Source organism: Anabrus simplex, chromosome 2 (assembly GCF_040414725.1).
Source record: "Anabrus simplex isolate iqAnaSimp1 chromosome 2, ASM4041472v1, whole genome shotgun sequence".
Lineage (NCBI taxonomy): Eukaryota > Metazoa > Arthropoda > Insecta > Orthoptera > Tettigoniidae > Anabrus > Anabrus simplex.
In genome coordinates, this window is record NC_090266.1 from 469,835,523 (window position 1) to 469,856,431 (window position 20,909).

The window sequence follows — 20,909 nt, forward strand, 5'->3', positions numbered from 1 at the left end:
TTTCTTCACTGAGCCAGAAGATGCTATTACGTATGTCTGCCAAGCCGTCTGAAATGCCCGCACCAACCGACCCTATGTGCAACATTTTAACACCATTCGTAGCAGGGACTGGCTGCATAAGGAACGGCGTTACCACCATCACTCATACTTCGGTCACTTTCATTTGTCAATGCCAAAGACACGGCTCAGACAGGTGAATGAAAGTAACAAATTTGTTCTAGCCCACACCAGAAGACATAGTGCAGTATAAACACTTGCTATTGCCAGCAAAGACCTGAGATATATGTATCCTCATAAAGATAATTCATCTCCTTTTTCACCTTCCAACACCCCACCCCGCCACCCAGTTGATTTTCTCCCAAAAATGCGTGTTCCTTTATTTCTAATGGAGATTCAAAATTCCAACTTTCACGTCTGTAAAATCTTTAGTTCTTTAGATATAAGTATCCGCATACAAATAATGAGACCGACTTTTCAATTGTTTCACCCCTTTAAAGGTATTTTCCGAAAACGATAGAATACATGCTTATTTATGTTTAGAGGAGATTCCAAATACCAATGTTCCCATCTGTAAACTGTTCAGTTTTTGAGATCTACATATACACATTTTAAAACTCATCACCCCTTTTCACCCCTTTGTGACGGAATATCCAAAAATCCTTTCTGAGTGAGCACCTACTCTGTAATATAAATATATCCCCTAAATTTCATTTCTTTGTGTCCAGTAGTTTTGGCTGGGCGATGATGAATCAGTCAGTCAGTCAGTCAGGACATGTTATTCTATACATATATGTAGATAGATGACGAATATCTTAAGTTATTTTGAAGTCTGGTGAGTCACTTTCTCTTGTCCAGTCTAGTCGTCTCAATCCTCCAATGAAATATATAATTAAATGGCATTCATCTGGGTCAAGGATCCACGAGGCCTGATGAAACATGAGCTTCGAATCTGTAATTGATCTCGTTCCCAATCTGTGAGGATGGGGGATTTGTCTCTGTTTTACGGCAGGATGCCCCTATATGGAGGGGTGTGTTATCCGCGAAATTTTTGTGATACTTGATTTTGGGGGTTGAGTGGGTAAGGAGGAAGCTACCCCGCTTGCGGCAATACTGCCAACTGAATGGAAATAAAATGTGAATCCAACCGATAGTATGATCGATCGATAAGAATTTTCTGAACCTTTTTTTATCTTAAGCCAACAACTGTGTCACACACACACACACACACACACACACACACACACACACACACACACACACACACACACACACACATTATATAACATTATATAACATTTCTCGATGCGAACCTTGTTCCCAGCATGAATTCTATATTTCGGTTTTGTTGTGTAAACAACAGTACTAGTACGTAAAGTGTACGCCAGATGTCTCACGGCGATTCATAGTTTGTGTGTCAAAGGTTGCCAATACGAATCTCGAAGCTATCCGAGTTCTACCTATTCAGCACTAGGGAACCCAAATATTACTAAAAGTTTCGCGGATAATAATCACTATTGCGTGTTTATGTAGTGGTTGTTGGTATAGTGTGTTGCCTGAATATGAAAATGAAAGTTCTTGGTCAAAGACAAACACCCAGGCCCCGCGTAAGAAGAATTAATCAGACGCGACTGAAATGCCCGATCCGGGCGGGAATTGAAACCGGGACCCCCCGAAACGAAGACCTCTAAGCTGACCATTCAGCCAATGAGTCGGACAACAACAACAACAAAAATAACAATACAAATTACTTCAGGTACCTTGTATTGCTATAGACTTCAAAAGACGTGGAAATATGCCATCAATAGGGATTGCATTTAATGTTCTCGCATTTAGGCTCTTAAAAGCCACAAATACTGCATCACCTAAATTTTATTCCTGCAGTCATCAACTGTCAATCCATTGTATTTTGCTAGCTGTGGTCAGACCGATCATCTTGATATGGGAACATAAGCCTGTGGGGTCTTAATCGTGTTAAGCTCTCACTCGCTCTGTGAGTCATGGTGAACATGGGATGGAAGTTACCCACGACGTGCCACGCCCCTTTACAAAATACGAGCTGTCAAGTTGAAAACTTCCTCTTGTTTGTCGCTCAGTTTGATTACACTTAGCTCGCATTATGCAAAGCCCCTGGAATATAAACTTTCCTGCGTGGCCTGGTGTATTTTATCACCTTAGTCCAGCACAGTTCCCTGCTAAATTTAGAGTTAATGAAGTATAATATTACTAATAATAATATTTATGACTAGTCTCAGAAAGAGAATGGGTCAGAAATGTGGTCCGAACTAACACACACTTGGAAATTGTATTTCTCAATGATACCTTGACGACTCCTAAAAGTGTTATATTGGTGCTATTAGGCTACTGGTCTAGTTAGTGTGTATCCTGCAGTGATGCAGAGACAAATTGTTATCATCATTCCATTTTGGAGACTTGGGATATTAACAATAAGAGACCCGTGCATTTACTGGGTGTGTAATGTCTGATGTCTCGTGCTTCCAGTGTCTATAGAAGTGCGTATATTAGTAACAGGATAAGAACGTGGCCGCGCAAGACTGGAAATTATTCCTGTTGCACACCTGGATGTAAGAGATTTCCGAATGACTTACGTTTCAATCAGCCTACGAATGATTTACAATTCTATGAAACTAAGAAATAGTGACGTCGCAGTTAGAATGAATATCCTCAGAGTGAATCTATTTCGGACCACAGGCCTTGTCTAAATTACATGTGAAAACGTAAATAATTGTTTTTGCACGATATGATATGAAGGTAGAATGCTGCACCAGTCAGCCATTCGAAGTTCGAATCCTGCCTTTTACAGAGAATGTCCTGAAAGTGTCTTTCCACAGATTATTCCCTCAAGGAAAATATTTCTTCAGTATTGGGGACAAGTATCCAAATCTTAAGTCTAAGAATGATATAATCAGAAGTACGCCGGGTTGGCCACCAAAAATCACTGTCGAGAATATTTTCGAAATGAGAAGTGCAATTGCTGCGCTGTTTTCATACAGTCGAATTATAATCAGGGGCTTACAAATATAGCCTATACAGTGCTTCCAATAATGAAAAGAAAGTGGTTTTCCATCACTAAGGTCATGCTCTTAAATACCGTAGAACAATGCCTACTGTCACGTCGCGTTGAAGGAAATTTTGGGCCCCCTGCAAGGCATTAATTCGGAGCCCACGTATGTTTAGCTCAGGTAAATAATACAGAAACTTTTCACAGTACTGAACGTTCAGATTACCATACAATTTTCCACTAATAACATAGTTTCAAAAACTATATCATAGGCACTACATAACGTAATATTTTTAGACATTATCTATTATTATTATTATTATTATTATTATTATTATTACCATATTAGTGTAGATTTTCTCAGCCAAACAGAATGCAAATGTGTTAGAAAACAATCTAATGCAACACTTACCTATTATTTAATGTAGATCATTTCTATTAAACAAATCTTAAAATACTAGCCTATTCTCGCTAAATAAGTTGTGATCAGTTTACATAAAATTTGTTACACATAATACTATAAGCACAAAATCTGCAAAACTAACATTGATTTATTCCCCCTTATTTCTTTGAATGTTAAGAAATTACGAACATCTAAGCTTTTCTTACCCTTTGTGGTCCCTCTTAGTCGTCCCTCACCCATAGAAGATTTCAAGTAATTTTGCATTAATATCATCTTAGATAAGCTCCGGAAAGGAACTGGCTATCCTACCGCACGTAAACTCCGGCTCAGGCACACGACAATGGAGGTTCGGACCTGCCTTTGGGCAGAATACACCCTTACCCTTACTTACTTACCCTTAGAAAAGCTCCGTTCTGCAGATGCGACTGACAATGGCATGCACAAACAATTTCTTAACACTACTGTCACATTTGGAAAAATATCTTCAATATCGTGGGTTAGGAAACAATACCACGCATTTAAAAATGCTCTTCCTATCCATTACTTTCCTTAATTCTGGCCATGCCTCCCAGCCACATACATGGGTATGCAGTTTATTAGAAAACATTTCGCTGAGTTCATTTACCTATGATTATGTGTAAAGGAAAATGAACCTTCAATATATTATACTGCAGTAAGGTACGGTAAGTACATTTAGAAACACTAATTATATTTTATGGCATTATCGGGGAAAACATTTCTAATTCATTAGCAAGATAGGATGCATCTCCATCTTCTCACTTATGTTTCGGGCTTTTAAGAGCATCCGCAAACTTCTCACAACTGTTATACAGATCTCCCTTGTTTCTTGTCAGGTTCTTTAAGTAATAACACTGAACACATCACAGCAATGATGCAACTCTTTAAATCTTTCTCTCAAAGGCATAACAACAGTGTCTATTACAAGAATGAAAATATGCGTCCATCCCTACTTTGATTAGAATTTGTTTTATAGTTACATATATTGAAACCGTACAGTGTCCTGTACAGCTCATTGACAGCACCTGTGTCTTTCCATCCTATTAAAATCACTTCGGAAATCGCGTTATTTCTAGCATCCCCGAGATTCAAGCGGCGTGCGGTCAGAACCGAACCCGCGAATGATAGCCCGGCAAACAATGGGAAGTTGTGGCTGAGGCCAAGCTCGCGAGAAAAAGCCCTCTCAAGTGTGAGACCGAGTTTGAGATAAGACGAGACGCAACGATAGTCTAATACGCCCAGAGGAGCGGCCTATTCTACGGGGTTCCACATTAAAAGAAGACATTTCCTGTTATTCTGCACGTTTCACGGGTGACAACGTCGAATTTTCTGTGCATCCCAGACTGAAAATATGGAATACTTTATTCACTGAGCGAATTGAAGTCACCGGATGCCCATCTGTAATATATTGATAACACGTGTGAACGTAGAGCGTCTCCCAAGCCAAGAATTGCGTTCAAAGTTAGCCCCTCCCTCGAAAGGGTATGAGTGAGCTAATTAATGGCGGGAGCTTGATTAACTAAGAACTGCCGATCGGATTGCGATCACACTTGGCTCGAGTGAAAGAGGGAATCGAGGTCTACAATACGCACCCTTTAAATGTGATTAACGGAGCCGATTTCCTTAATGAAGCGTGAAGAAGCCTCCAACGCCAAGGATCGGCGAGTTGACAATATAAGGCCGACCCTGGCCTACTGACCACTGACCACATACAAAGAAGAAGTTGTTGTTCCCCTCGCAACCGTGAATTTTATAACTTTGTGAACTGTGTGTTCGGAATTCGAAAAATAGCCAGTGGAGCCTAGGCAAGTGCCTCACTGCTGTGCATACATTAAGTGGGCCGCTAGAAACATTTGTATAATCGAATAGCGGGAGTCGGCTATGAACAATGCCGGCATAAATTAGTACGCGCTATCAGTAAATTAGTGGTATCTAATTCGGAGCAGGCAGTAGAATACAGTCGATAGGGACAATCCGCTGTTCAGAGCCCGGGTTCCTCAAGCCTTGTGAGTCACCCGACTCACTGTATTAATACGTGCCGCCCTCGAATACAGTGACCTGCCTACATGAGGGAAAATCTTATGTAGATTCTGTGTGTGTGTCGTTGCAGACAAAGGGAACATGTGACGAGTTGTGGAGTTGATACCAATTGGATTACTTCAAGATTTGTAGCAGTTGAACGATCCAACCAAGATGATGGACTGTTGTAGAGCAGGTTCGAAGGCTGATATTCTCGTCTACATTGCCGAGAAGATGGACGAGTAGAATTCTCCTGTAGGTTTGAGGGGAAAACGACCACCATACAGAAGAGTTGATATCATTTTATTTAATAATAATGTTATTTGCTTTACGTCCCACTAACTACTTTTACGGTTTTCGGAGACGCTGAGATGCCGGAATTTAAGTCCCGCAGGAGTTCTTTCACGTGCCAGTAAATCTACCGACACGAGGCTGTCGTATTTGAGCACCGTCAAATACCACCGGACTGAGCCAGGATCGAACCTGCCAAGTTCGGGTCAGAAGGCCAGCGCTTCAACCATCTGAGCCACTCAACCCGGCTGTTTTATTTCATAGCACGGTAAAGCATAACCGGAGCTATAATGTAGGATTTTCTTTTGTTAATATATAAATGTTGTAAATAATGCATGTCCGAATATGGAATTACATTTTTCTTTTGTCATGTTAACGTAAATTTAAGGAAGCCAACTCTCCGGACAAACCATTTATTTCTTTTCGACCAGTCTTTCGTGACGAGTAGTTGATTGTCAATAATGAATAATATCGTAGCAAGTATGTGAAACAAGGACGGAAGAGTATTTTGAATTCCCCTAAGGTGGGTTGGAAACAATAGTGAGTGATGAACAAGGGATACCATGTCCAAAAGATTGATATTAATATTCAATATGGTTGTCGTAGGAGTCAGTGAGCTCACGGGTCATTTAGACAATGCATGCTTAGCTGATACATACTATTAAGGCACGAACATCAAGAGAGAAGAGTCCTGACAGAGAGAGACAAACTGTGTTATTTAGGTAAACTATGTTTGGGACTATATGCAAATTTATCTTGATTATTGATTATTTTACCAGAATCTGTCTAGAGTGTTCTTTTGTCCGTAACAAGTGTGAAGATCGATGGTACTGGATGCTGGAAAGAGTGGTCAGAATTTTACGGTGAGCGAAGAGAAATATGAAGGGTTGAGAAAGGAATAATGATAGCCCATGCCCAAGGATTTAGGATACGCATTGTGAGAAGTAATGAGAGGGCCTAACGCCCAAGATGGTCTACGATGAAATGTGAAATGAGGAATTCGAATGTTATATTGCCCCAAGATAATCGACGTAGAGGATGAGAGAATAGAGAATAAATGACTAATATTTCTTGGGAAGTCTGCGGTAATATGAAACAAAGGGAATAAACAAATGAATAGGGTGATAATAAGTGCATCTTAGGAAGTGCAATAGCGGCTGTAATTAGAAGGTTACGGTCCGCCTTGGCTCAGGAATGGACAGCGACCTGTGACCATTCTCCCGGCGTGACTAAGGAGCATGCTTTTTGTTCTGGTCCCGCCTTCGCGGAGACTGCTGTGTTTTGAAGTTAAAAGTTATAGACCCTGAGATTTCACACTGTTATTTTTCTTTCAATGGTTCAGTTTAAGAACACTTGTGTTAAATTATAATCTCATGATAAGTTAAAAAATGGTTGTTAATAAATAATTATATATCCTCCCAGTTTCTCGTAGTACGAGGCCACGGATATCTAGGGATTTTCAAATATGTATCTCTCAGTCAGAAGGAGCCCGGTTCGAACCCATGTCAGAATGAGCCGGCCTGCGCAAGCCTGCCTTCAGCTTTCGCCGGGGGCAGAAGAAGATGATATTCATGCTTTCTTACAGGAATGGCCTCATTTATACATAAAGTGTACATGTGATTGTGTTCAGTTTATAGTGTGTATATCTTTGAGTTCAAACAGAACCGATATTCAGCGTTGTCAGTCTTGGTGTCAGATCACGGATAATCCGGAGAGTTTTGCTCAATGTTGTGTGTTTTTTGTTATGTAAATATTTTCTCGTGTATTAACTATGTAGCGTATGAACCGGTTAATTACGTGCTAAGAATAGAATGTATTATGTAGGGGACATCTTCTCAAGTTAAACTGCGTGGTCGACAGAAACGATGAAATTAACCATGGAAAGACAGATGATCTTGATCGCCAGACTTCGATTATACCTTACTGGTAAATGAAGCTTGGGCTAAGTGATGTCGGTGAACGTCCTTCAGGCGAGTCAATTTAATTTGCTTATTTCTTTTCCTTTTCCCTCCGTGTGCGGAGAGTTCATATTGTAATAGTGTTCTTTTTCTCCTTACGTCACAATTCAGAGTAAATTAATATTCATGAACCCATTATATGTTTCTTGTCATTTCTAGCAGTGCTAAGCATTAACCAGTAGATAGTTGAACCCAGATAAGTATTTTTCTTATTTCTTTCCTTTCGAATGCAACCACTCCCAAAATGCTCGAGCTCCCGAGGCTAGCACATAAAGTAAGAGGAGGGCGGTTCGAAGCCCGTGTTAGCAGTTCGAGCCGCTCTTCGATATAATCTCATCCGTGGTTGTTTATCAGGTTACGCTGAGGCATTATTATCCTTGGGTCTCCCATCCGAAGCCCGGTAGGGTACAATATGGAATCTATATTCAATAAGACTCCACGAATACGTATTTAATTCTTGAGCTTCTTCAAAGCCACTCATCCGAAATTCTTCAATAACAACTGTTATTGCATTTGTTAGTGTTTGTGTTGTAACCAGCTGCATGCCTTCCTGTTATTTATTAACTTAATTGATATGACTAAGGATATTGTTCCTGATCACAATATGCACAGAAAACTTGAAAGTTGTGATGTCTTTTAGGAGACTGCGTGACTCAATTAAACACGTGGGGTCCACTTTAGAAATTTGTTCAACTTTCGTGAATTGTGTCTAATGGCTCTAAGCTCACACCTGAGAGCTTTAGCACTTTCAATCCTTGCCTTCCATCTGGTTTCAAAGAGTAGTTTCAGTTCCAAGTGTACATGAATAGTCAGAATTTCCCAGCGCTGCACATAAGCAGACCACCTCTAGGTGGGGATGTTAGAATACACCCACGGTATCCCTTGCCTGTCGTAAAAGGTGACTAAAAGGGGCCCAGGGGCTCTTAACATGTGAGTGTGGGTTGGCTACCAATGAGCCCTTACGTGAGTCCTGGCGTTGGATCCACTTACTGTACTTGTGTCAGGCTCCTCACTTTCATCTCTCCTGTCCAATTTCCTTTGGTCAACTCTTGTTCGTTACCAAGCCCGAAGGTATTACATATGGAGCCCTAAGGAATTTTTCATTATCACGTCATTCGTAGCACTTGTCTTTCTTTTTCCGATACCTTCATTTTTGAGTGTCATATCCTTCCACTTTTTTCTCTCTGCTTAGAGGATATTTGCCTGGTTGTACTTCCTCTTAAGACAATAATCACCACTACAACCACCACTCATAGAAGCAAAGAATTAAGTGAACAATCCTTGTACTAAACCAAAGTAATTTAGTGCAATTAATGACGAGTTAATAGAATCACTAACAATGAAGTTCATACTTTGGATATAAGAAGGTATTGCACACATTGAATTAAGCCTCATTTCATTATAATGTATTTTTAGTGGATATTATATGTGAATTATTTCCACACAGCAGAATTCTGTCGTTCTCACAGCTTTGTATTGACAAAGACCACCTAGTAGCATCTTTAAGCAACACAAGTCTTTGTAAGGCATGTTCTGTTGTAGGCAATAAAACAATTATCTCCAGGACAATACCTCAACACCACCCCAAACCTAGGGAAGAATTGAGGTCAACGTTGAGTATTTTTCCGCTGTTTGCTAGAGAGAGACCCACGGAGGAACGCAGAGAGAAGATCGAAATACCTACCGGATTCCCCTTTAAAATGAAATGGAATCCCTCAAACTGTCATATCTCAAAACGTCTCAACCAATCACCCGCCACTATTCTGAGTACTTCAAAAGTAGCGCTCTATATTATTCAGTCATTCTAAGGTATTCAACAGTAGTTACTGATGATTTTGTGGAAATTATACTCCGATCTCGTAGAGTCAATAGTGAGTGAAGAAAATGTGTTAAATGTGTGGGCGATAATTAATAAAGAGTGGATGCGTAATAAGATAAGGGAGAGTGAGTATACCCGCCATTTCTAAACTCCACCCTATAGCCCGTCAGGCAAAATATTCCTACCGAAGCTATCACAATTATGTAGAAATCTGTGATTAATTTTTCAATCACAATAAAACATCGGAATTACCGCCAATTTATGTGTTACGTGAGGTATAAAATGAGTGACAGAAGGTGATGCATAATAAAAAAGACGCTCTCATAGTCATATAATCTCCGGAAAAGTCAAGGAGTATTATTCCGCACAGATACCTGGAGCTGCAAACAGACGCCAAGTAAGGAAGAACACTCGTTCTTTGGAAATCGTGAGAAGAAGACGTGAAGTGAAAACGCTCATGTACAATATCATAGTCAGGGGACATTTTAAAATATTTGTGCAGTATGTAAAGCATTGAATAAGTTCATGTGTTTGTATAATGATATTGTAATAGACATGATGAAATTATTAAGCGCACGTCGAGAAATATTTATTCATTTTGATATGGTAAGAGTTGACATTAACATTATTTCATTGTACACCATTTCGATGTATTTAACAACAGCAAGCAGTTCGTAAAAGAGGGAACTTTGTCAATGACGATCAGACAGCAAGCTAGTTGGTGAGGAAATAACTTTCATTTTCAGTTATTGGGACCACATAATTAGTTGAACGAATAGGAAACAAACAGTTGTACTACAAGGAGACCATTGCGAGAGGGGTAACTAACATTTGTAACGGGATTAACGGAACTTGACCGAGAGCAGGTAGCTGGGCAAACGCATTCTCAAGACGACAGTCGTCCAGCTTACAAATATTCACCTCGTGTGGAAAACATACGATCTGTGATAGGAGGAAAAATGTGTACAGATATTTCAGTTTAAAGTGTTATATCAGATATAAGTGTGTGTTAATAATAAGGCAGCAAGAGATTCTGAACGTGTGAAAATTGTTATCAGCGCCATGAATGGATACGTCAATATTGTGCTAATGTGTGAAACCAACGCCAATATGTTCTAATTCAACAATGACGGACGCCCTGGGCGCGGGCGAAACTTCATTATAATAATGTGAGTAGATCAATTATGATGATAAATCTAATACGTAGTTTACTATTTATTCCGGCTAGTTGCGCGAGTTGTCAGTTAAATTAGTTATTGTAGTTTATTTTAACTTATAGCACTGAGGATAATTTTAGATACGATGTTTTGTTCACGCACAATGCTATCAGTACTATATATTTTATTATTATTATTATTATTATTATTATTATTATTATTATTATTATTATTATTATTATTATTAATATTCTTAGTATTATTATCATCAGTTTTACTAATTTGGATTGATGTTAAGGCCTGCATTTAATCTAAATTAGAGGCCGTAGAAGAAGTTTTGCGAGATTGCACGTTATAAAATCACATTGTGCAGCTTTGCAGCTTTTATTGAAGTAAATTGTCTGTGTCTGTTAGGTCATCAGCCCAGAGGCTGGTTGGATCCTCAAAGGTTATGCGGTTATAAGGAAACCGCAAAAACCAATGGCAGCACCAAAATGAGGCGTACTAGGCAAGACGAGGAGTGAGGTAGTTTGCCATTGCTTTCCTCACTGGGTCAGAAAGTGCTATTGCAGCATGACTGACCCTATGAGCAACACCTTTCATAACACTCAGATGCACTAGCCGTGCTCTGAATGTCATTACTCAGCACCACCCATACCCCAGCAGCTTCCATATTGTCACAGCTATGGATGAGACTGGGACTTCGGTGAAAGCTACACTTTATTCTGGCCTGTGCCAAGAGATGGATACAAATGTACTGTATCCATCAAGAAATGGCAGCAGGCATTGAAGTAAATTAAGATTTTAATTAGTGATAAATTTTGCCATGACATAGTTATGTGTTCAGTTTCTCATATTATTTTGTCAATCAGAATATGCTTCATCTGAATAACAGAACATGGACAGATGAGGATGAATGAAATTTTCAACAGGCGATATTTGATATTGATCATCGTCTAATAATTTATTAATGAGTAGATCAGTGGAGTTATTATCAATATTGCAAGATAACGATTTGAAGCATCCAATCGGGAAGTGTAAAATGATATATTGAAGTACCGTGAAATTTTGGGTACAGGAAAACGGTGTTGTGTTATATCTCTTTAGTTGTAGGGAGAAAAGTGATGAAAGTGATAAGTTAATATGCACTGCAGATAAAAATTATTTAGGATAATGAGAAGAAAATAATACATAACAGCCGCAGAGCTGAAGAGAAAGTATTCCAGCCAAGAGCTGATGTAATGTAATTTAAGAATATTCTAGCCTTTAGAGCTAAGAAAATCAATGCCGGAAGTGTGTGCCGAGTTAGTAATGAAATTTAGCCGGAGGACAAGTCTCCTAGTGTAGTTGAGGTGCATAATATAATATGTGAATGTCACGAGTGAATAATATATAAGAAATATGACACACCATCGTTAAGTAACGTAATTACGTAAGCAATAGAAATTGATTATTATTAATTTGACGCAATCTGAAACCCCAGTTGATGTGCGAAGATCGTGTTCCAATAATTTTATTTACGATTTTATATTAAATTTGATATTTGGTAAGCCATTATTACCACATATTTCCAAAATTTTGTTTTATTGCAAGTTGACTATTGTTTACTATATTCCTGATTTTTATATTGCCATGAAAGACTGTTATGGTCATGGAAGAAAAATGTCTGCACTCAGACATTTGTAATTATTGGACTCTGAGCCGCATAACCTTTTTTTTTGCGTAACGGTGCAGTTTGAAGCCAATTATATTTTTATTTATAAACTTGATAATGTGTGTGTGAATAAAAACTCGTGTAAATAATGTGAACATAGGTAGGATTTAGGATGTCATTTGTTTTTCAGCCATGATTTTTATTTTCTTAGTGTTTATGAGTATGATTAGGTGGCAATCCTCTGTGACTATAGTGTAACAGTTATTTTCATTAATTTTCTTTTAATTTTGTGAGAAAATCACCATTTACGTTTATGTTAGATAGGGAAATGATAGCTCACGTAACAATTAGGTAAACGACGTAATAGATTTACTATTTATAGTCACACAACACTGCACAACAGAATTATAGGAGTTACTGAACTAATAACTTGGTGAATAAATTAAATTTTGTTACTAATTATATGTCTAATCCGTGATTAATGGATAATCAATGTTTGTAAAAGAAATGTTTTGAGAATATTCAAATAGGATTATATAGATCCCACATTGTTGTGGAAACAGTAGTATTGATGTTAAAAATAAAGTTCAGTAATTTCCAAGTTTTTCAGTAATAACAGTTTCGGAAGTCTATTGTCCAATGATGGAATGTTACACCGTGATTTTATTTGATTTTATTTTTATACTCTATATTCATTATTTACAATAAAAATTTGTCATGTTTAAATAACAAACGAAGTTTAAGGAGAAATGACTCCAGAAATCCCATTGGAATATTCTAAGGTGTTAAAATAATTAGTAACCCATGGTGTAAAATGATAATTATTATTAAATAACAATTGGTGACATTCAGGGTCAGTCACATAATTTAACTGATACTTATTAAGCCAGTGTAAGGCACTTGAGATCATAAATGATCATAAGATTAATTACAGATTTATCAGGTATAAGATGAATTAATATGGTGATAATAAATTAATTATGGGATATTAAAGTTCATCATAAAAGTTTAATTAATTAATTTCATAAAAATTTCCTTTTCTTGGAATCATTTAACAATGTCTGTAAAAGCTTGTATAGTTTGCAATTGAACACAATATTTGAGTTTACAATTCAATAATTTATGTTTACATTTCATTTCAGTAATCAGCCAATAATGATAATTATGTTTACTTTGATTAATAAAGATGTCTTATATTTAAAAATCAGTCTGAGTAATGTAATTTATTTAGTAGGTAGTATAGATAGTCAGTAGTTAGGCACTCCTTGATATCACCCTGAAGGCGACTAAGAACTGATCACCAATGAGGCAGAATCTCCAATAGCGGTAAGTATATTTTTTACAGCAGCCGTGGCAAGAGTCAAGAGTAGTTATCGCAGCTCTACCGACAAAAGGGTGCAGTATATAACGAGCTCTTTGGTTTTCAAATCAAATCAAAATCAAAATCTCTTTATTTGCAAATGAGGTGTCTACCTCGGTGGCAAATGGTACACTAAAATACATTATTGTCAAGCACTAAATTTTAAATTAACAAGAGACAAAGAAAATTTTCCTAGAATACAATATTATGCAATTTACGCTAATAATTTGTTCTATTAAACACATACATCATCCTTAATAAATTTATATTGTTTACAAAATTCTACTTATAATATCTGACAAACATAGTCAACTCATATACAGTATGTGAAATTACTTCTAATAATAATATACAACTGGTATAAGATTAAAATTAACATTGAATTTATTTACATATTTATATTTTACCCATTTTGGAACATAAGTAGCATAACGACCTGCTGCGTCTTAACCAGAGCCCCTTTTGTTACCACTTTTCAGAGTTCCTGAAGGGCCTTCACAGCTACCGCAGCGGTCCCAGGGCCCTCGAAGTCCCCACTGTACTTCACCCCTACAGGCAGTCCCCTACTTGGGCTGTCCAAACTCCATAGACGAGGGGATGGAATTAATTTAATCACACACATTTTTTATTTACAATATCCTGCACTGGTCGAATGCCCTCTAACATTTCATTTATTTTTTCTGTTGTTGTTTATTCTCTTCTTGAATATCTGTACAGATTTTGGAAAAGGATCAAACACTACCCCAGGTAAACTGTTCCACTCCTTCACGCCCTTCCCAATGAATGAAAATTTACCCCAATCGCTTCTGCTAAAATTCCTTCTAATTTTGTACTTGTGGTCAGTTCTACCAATATAATTATTTTCCAACTGAAGCCTCTCACGGATATCTCTCCATGCTTCTTCTCCTGTATAGGCTCTATATAATCCTATAAGTCTAGTTTTCTCCCTTCTCTTACTTAAGGGTTCCCAACCAAGTTCCTTTAACATTTCTGATACACTACTCTTTCTCCTGAAATCCCCTGTTACAAACCTTGCTGCTTTCCTCTGCACACCATCTAGTTCTTTTATTAGGTATTCTTGGTGAGGATCCCAAACACTGTTTGCATATTCCAATAATGGACGAACCATACTTAAGTAACTTTTCTCTTTTAATTCTTTGTTGCATCCTTTAAGTAGCCTCATTATGACATGTAACGATCTGTATGCTTTCCTAACAATGTCATCAACATGACCCTTCCAGTGCAAATTACTTTCAAATCTCACACCTAAGTATTTGCACTTGCCATCTTTAGGGATAACTACCTCATCCAAAGTATATTCAAATTCAGTTTTAAAGCTCCTGTTTGTAAATGTTGTAACAGTTGATTTGCCTCCATTAATCTTCATATTATTTTCTTCAACCCATTCTTGGATACTCTCAATGTCCCTTTGTAATTCTGAGCAATCCTCAATGTTATTTATTTCTCTATAAACAATTATGTCATCTGCATACAATCTTATTTTCGATGTCATATTGTTCCCTAAATCATTTGCGTATATTAAGAAAAGTAACGGACCGATTATACTACCCTGTGCAATTCCCTTCCAAACTTTCTCTTCCTGTGATATATAATTTCCTACTTTGACTTTCTGAACCCTTGAATTTAGAAATGTTCTTATCCAACGTATAACCCTTACGTCCAGTCCTATTCCCTCCAATTTCTTTAATAATATTCCATGTTCCACTCTATCAAAGGCTTTGGAAAGATCTATGGCTATGCAATCTAACTGGCCTCCTGAATCCAACTGATCTGATATGTCCTGCTGAAATCCCACCAGTTGTGCCTCACAAGAAATTTTCTTTCTAAATCCATACTGGCTCCTCATGAACCAATTTTTATCATCACATATCCCTCTGATGTACTTTGCTATTAAACTCTCCAGTATTTTACAAACTATACTGGTCAGGCTGATTGGTCTGTAGTTCTCTGGTTTCCTTTTATCACCCTTTCCTTTATAAATTGGTATTATTATAGATTCCTTCCATTCCTTTGGTATTACACTATTATTTATGACATAGTCAAAGAGAAATTTTAAATAAGGCACTATATACCACCCCATCGTCTTTAATACCTCCCCAGTAATTTGATCACTTCCTGCTGCTTTTCCTTGCTGAAGCAGTTGGATTTCTCTGAAAATATCTTCATTTGTGAATGAGAAGCTTCTTGTTTCCCTATGTGTCTCTCCCTCTCTATCTTCTGTTATGGTTTCCAAGTCCTGACAATCTTCTACTGAATCTCTGAATTCCCTACTGAAGAGGTTTGCTTTCTCAGTATCTGTTAAATAGTGTTCACCCCCTTCTCCCACCATTGTAGGAATTTGGATTCCTTTTCCTTTTTGATTCCTAATATATGAATACAGCTTTTTCCATTTCTCTTTGTGGTCATTACCCTCTTGAAGAATGCCATTCATATAATTCTCTTTTGCTTCCTTTTTCACTCTATTCAGTTCCCTCATTAGCTGTTTTCTAGTTTCTCTATTCTCCCTACCCTCCTTGATTTTCCTGTTTACTATTCTACATTTTCTTTTTAATTTTCTTATTTCCCTTGTATAATAAACAGGGTCTGAGGTCATTGTACCCTTCTTAACAGGTACAAATCTCTTCTCTACTTCCCAAATGATTCCTTTAAATTTACCCCAAAGTGTATCCACATTACTCCCTTCACTTATCCAACAACTGAATTGTGATTTAAGGTAAGTCCCAAATTCATCAACTTTAGTTTTTCTGTATAATTTCTTGTCTTGTGTGACCCTCTTATTAAGCCTTTTTGGTACCAGTCCTACATCCATTATTACAGCCTTATGGTCACCTATTCCTTCAATTACCTCAGTTTTACCAACAGTTTCCCATGGTTTAACCAAGAATACATCTAGTAAGTTATTGAGACGAGTCGGTTCTTGTACTACTTGTGTAAATCCTCCCTCCCAAATTAACTTATTTGCCAGTTTCTGTTCATGGGCTTCACTTGCAGCTCCATTCCATTCAACTTCAGGCAAGTTTAGATCTCCCCCAATTATTACCATATCATTATTATTGTTTTTATGAGTATAATCTATTATTTTCTCAAATATTTCCATGTCTCTTTCCTCTCTTCCAGGCCTGTATGTTCCTATAACTCCCACCTCCTTCATATTATGACAAACTAATTTTATCCCTAATATTTCATCCCTTTCATCGGTAAACCATTCATGTGAACAATAAGTTTCCTTCACCAGAATAAACACCCCCCCTCCCTTTTTATCTCCTCGGTCTCTACGATAGACTGTGTACCCTTCTGGAAATACTTCTCTATTACCCACCCCTTCTCTCAACCATGATTCTATTCCTATCACCACATCAGTCTCATAAGATTCCATCAATGTACTGAATTTTAATTGTTTATTTACTACACTCTGACAGTTTACCAAGAGCAATCTCAGACCTCCTTCCTCCCTAAAACTTGACTGTTGCAATTGGGTAACGTTTGACTCATGAGTTGAGAACGTCCCTGGAACCCAGATCCTTGTACATAGATCTTGATTTAAGGGTCTGGGTTTTCTGGCAAGTTTCCCTGTATGTGCCAGTTTAGTGGTATGGGTTTTCTTAAGTACAGATTAGTTTGCAAATCTCTGTTGATAATTGTAGCAATTTGTCTACAGAGATTTGCTTTTCCATTACCATTCAGATGTAACCCATGCCTAGTAAACATTTGCCTGCCAAGACCTAAAGTATCTACTACATAGACATTTCTAAAACTCTTACATAATCTCTTGATTTTTATATTTACATCATGTACAGCTTTGTTCACACATGAGTCCTCTAAAAGGTCATACCTAGGTGGCACATTAACTACAATTACTTTTGAGTCAGGTAGTTTGGAAATCTTACCTCTGAGAGTCATAATTAGTTCCTCACCTTCATTTGCAGCAATGTCATTTGTACCACTCACAATTACCACATAACTGTCCTTTTCTCGAAGTATACCAGCTTGTGTTTCTTATCCATTTTTCTTCACTTTCATGTTGCTTCCATTGTCGTATGATTGTCCACGACAATCTGCAAGAGGTATCCAAATTTCAGATAATATCTGAAGTACTCATTCAGTGAGACCTTGTCCATTAGTACCGTATCTCTTACCTCATAAAATCCAAAGAAATGACTCTTCAATGTAAACTGGCCTGGTAAACGTATTCACAATTCTTAAAACCACACTAAGCTGTTCGTTGTACAATATACAGTAGAATAGAATAGAATAGAATAGAATAGAATAGAATAGAATAGAATAGAATAGAATCATTTTTATTGTCGTCAGGCAACTGGCAGTTGCAATGGACAGAGGCATAGGTGCATAGTTACAAAATATTACAAGTATCTCGTTAAGCACAGAAAATAAATACAACTATATACACAAAAGTTAAAATAAACATAACACTATTATTCTCTAATATTTGTTAACATAATATAGATAATTTCGTTGGAAATTACTATGATTTTTCATCTTCAATATCCTTACTAAAGTGCATAACTAGTCTTCCAGGTTTTACTGATCGCTGAACATGTTCATTCAACAGAGCATCAAATTTGGCTATCAATTCAACTGGTTCAAAGGAAGTTCCCTCAAATGAAGATTCCTTTCCGCCAATAATTAAGTAATAGAAAATAATATCTCTAAAACTAACCTCCATATTTTTTTCTTCGTCTTCAATTTGATCATGTGTTACCTGGTCCATGATTGTTGAGCTTAAAGTTCTTTGAGATAGTTTTTCCATTTGCACATTACTTCAACATGATTGCGAGACTATTCGTGGTTACAGAGAACCATTGAGAGTCCTTGCCAGTCTCCGTATCCATTTCCCGTGAAAGATACAGAACTCTAGCTGATCATTTTACAACAAAATGAATATACTGTACAGCATATTTTCCTTCTGATTATATAAGGCAATTACCCTCTACCTTTTCATCATTTGCTAGCCGGCGAAAGCAGTGGGATACATTAAGGCAAAGTCTACTTTCTTTATTCGTAGGAAATATCACGTTCTTAGCACACATACCTATAGGGCCCTCCTCAACTAACTTAATTCTAAAGAGTTTATCTACAATTTCTGGCCAGTTTCTTGGATCACTAGAATTGAATGCACACTGAAGTTCTTGTACGTTTGATGGTCTTTCTTCCTTTCCGTGGAGCTGAAAGTTATATGAAGTATCATTTTCGTTATACGGCACTGAAGACGAAGTTGATTCTACTACTTTGTTACACTGACATTTATGTCCAGTACCGGGTACCGGTAAATGTTTTCACACAAAAACTCTGGTGGTACTCTGCGTTGGTATTCAGTTGGTGGAAAACCTTATATTAAACGAAAGTTTGGAGCTCGGATACGAGATATTGAACTTTCATGTAACAATCATATAAACCTACTGTTTCACTCCAGAAACCAAAGGTAAGTTTCAATTTTTTCCTTGAGTAATGTTGGTTTTCAACCAGAATAACCTCAGAAGTGATAACCATAAGAACGAATGCATTTATTTACAATCATTACCAGATAATTATCATCTTTGTTTATTTTCCATTGTTTTAACTTAAACTCCGTTAATTTTTTCTTTATATTCTTCAGTGTAAATAAATAGCTTTATTTCAGATATTTATAGATCCCTTCATACCCCGTCGATCAATCGATGAAATGACTCAAGGACGGAAGAAAAGTCCTGAGATACATAAAAGTCAGTATTTGCCGCCACTGCAGCCGTTCAAGGAAGAAGCCGGATTAAATAAAGCGTACAGTACAACCACAGCAATTGCCAAGTGTAAAAATCTTAAATATCTTCAGGGCTGCCGACGATGGAATTCGAACCCACTGTCTTCCGAGTGCAAGCTCGCAGCTAATTGACCCTAACTGCAGGACCAACTTGCTCGGTAATAATAATAATAATAATAATAATAATAATAATAATAATAATAATAATAATAATAATAATAATAATAATAATTGTTACGGTGATATCCGTGGAGCAGAAAGAGGTGAAAGAAGGTGCTGGGGTGAATGGGTCTATCTACAATACTCAAATTAATTTAAAATTTGAACTGAAGGTTTATTTCTTCAAAACAACGAACTTAACCATTTTTCACTTCGTGAAAATAACAGTGATATCTCAGGTACAATGCCAAAAAAGTGGGAACAACCCAGAATAGGGAATTTAACAATTTTGGGCTTCAATCCCTAGATATAGATTTTCAGAGATACAAGCTCAAGTTTACAAAATTTACAAATGAGGAATAATTTAGTCAAGGGCAGAAATCCCCTAATTCAAGAGCACTTGCTCCCAAAATTACAATATCTAGCCTTCCAGAGGCACCCTTCACTATTACACAATTTGAAAAGAGCTTACATGCTCTCGATTTCTTAGGGCCCACTCAAGGCAACATCATATCACAATCTTACACTCTCTGGCCTTAAAAGGCACGAATTACAAATGGAAATAGTTTTACACAGGGGTATCTAGTATCCAACATACCGGGTCTTTGCGGAAAAGAACAGGTTATAATAAATGGCCCGAACACAAACTGAATGGAGGCGTACACTGCGCTCCCAGATAATGAAATTTTAAAAACCTACAGGGCTCTCGGCCGATGAAACTGGGGCTAATCCCAAGCTACTGAGGTGGCTCGCATGGAAATAACTTTAATATATTGCAGGAAAGAAAACAGTTACGAAATCGTAGTCACCTCAAACCAAGATGAAGGGGAGCTCGAGAGGGTAACTCATTCTCTATCCCCGATTTACAATTAAAGACTATGAAATTTTACATGAGAAGGAAGAAATTTACATTAAAACGGTTACATAGTTAAAAATTCGGACCTTCCTCTCGGATAAGTATGCGGAAACAGCAAGAAAGTTTGAATTTATGTGGCCATTGCCTGGCTGATGTTCTGCCGGCCGAAGAATGAGGCGCCTCGCCTCCTGCCTTAACACACACACTGAGAAAGACGACGATCAGTGAGACAAGGAAAATTGAAGAGCCGCAACTTATATACCATCAGGGAAGGTTAGAGAGGCTTCTGGGCTAATCCGGACACATCCTCTCATTTTTATGGGCTGAACCCAAAAGTTACACTCAAACCTTAACAAGAAGCCTGTGATAGGCTGAAAATTAATTACCGAAAATTTTCATTGGTCAGATTCAAAACTGGCG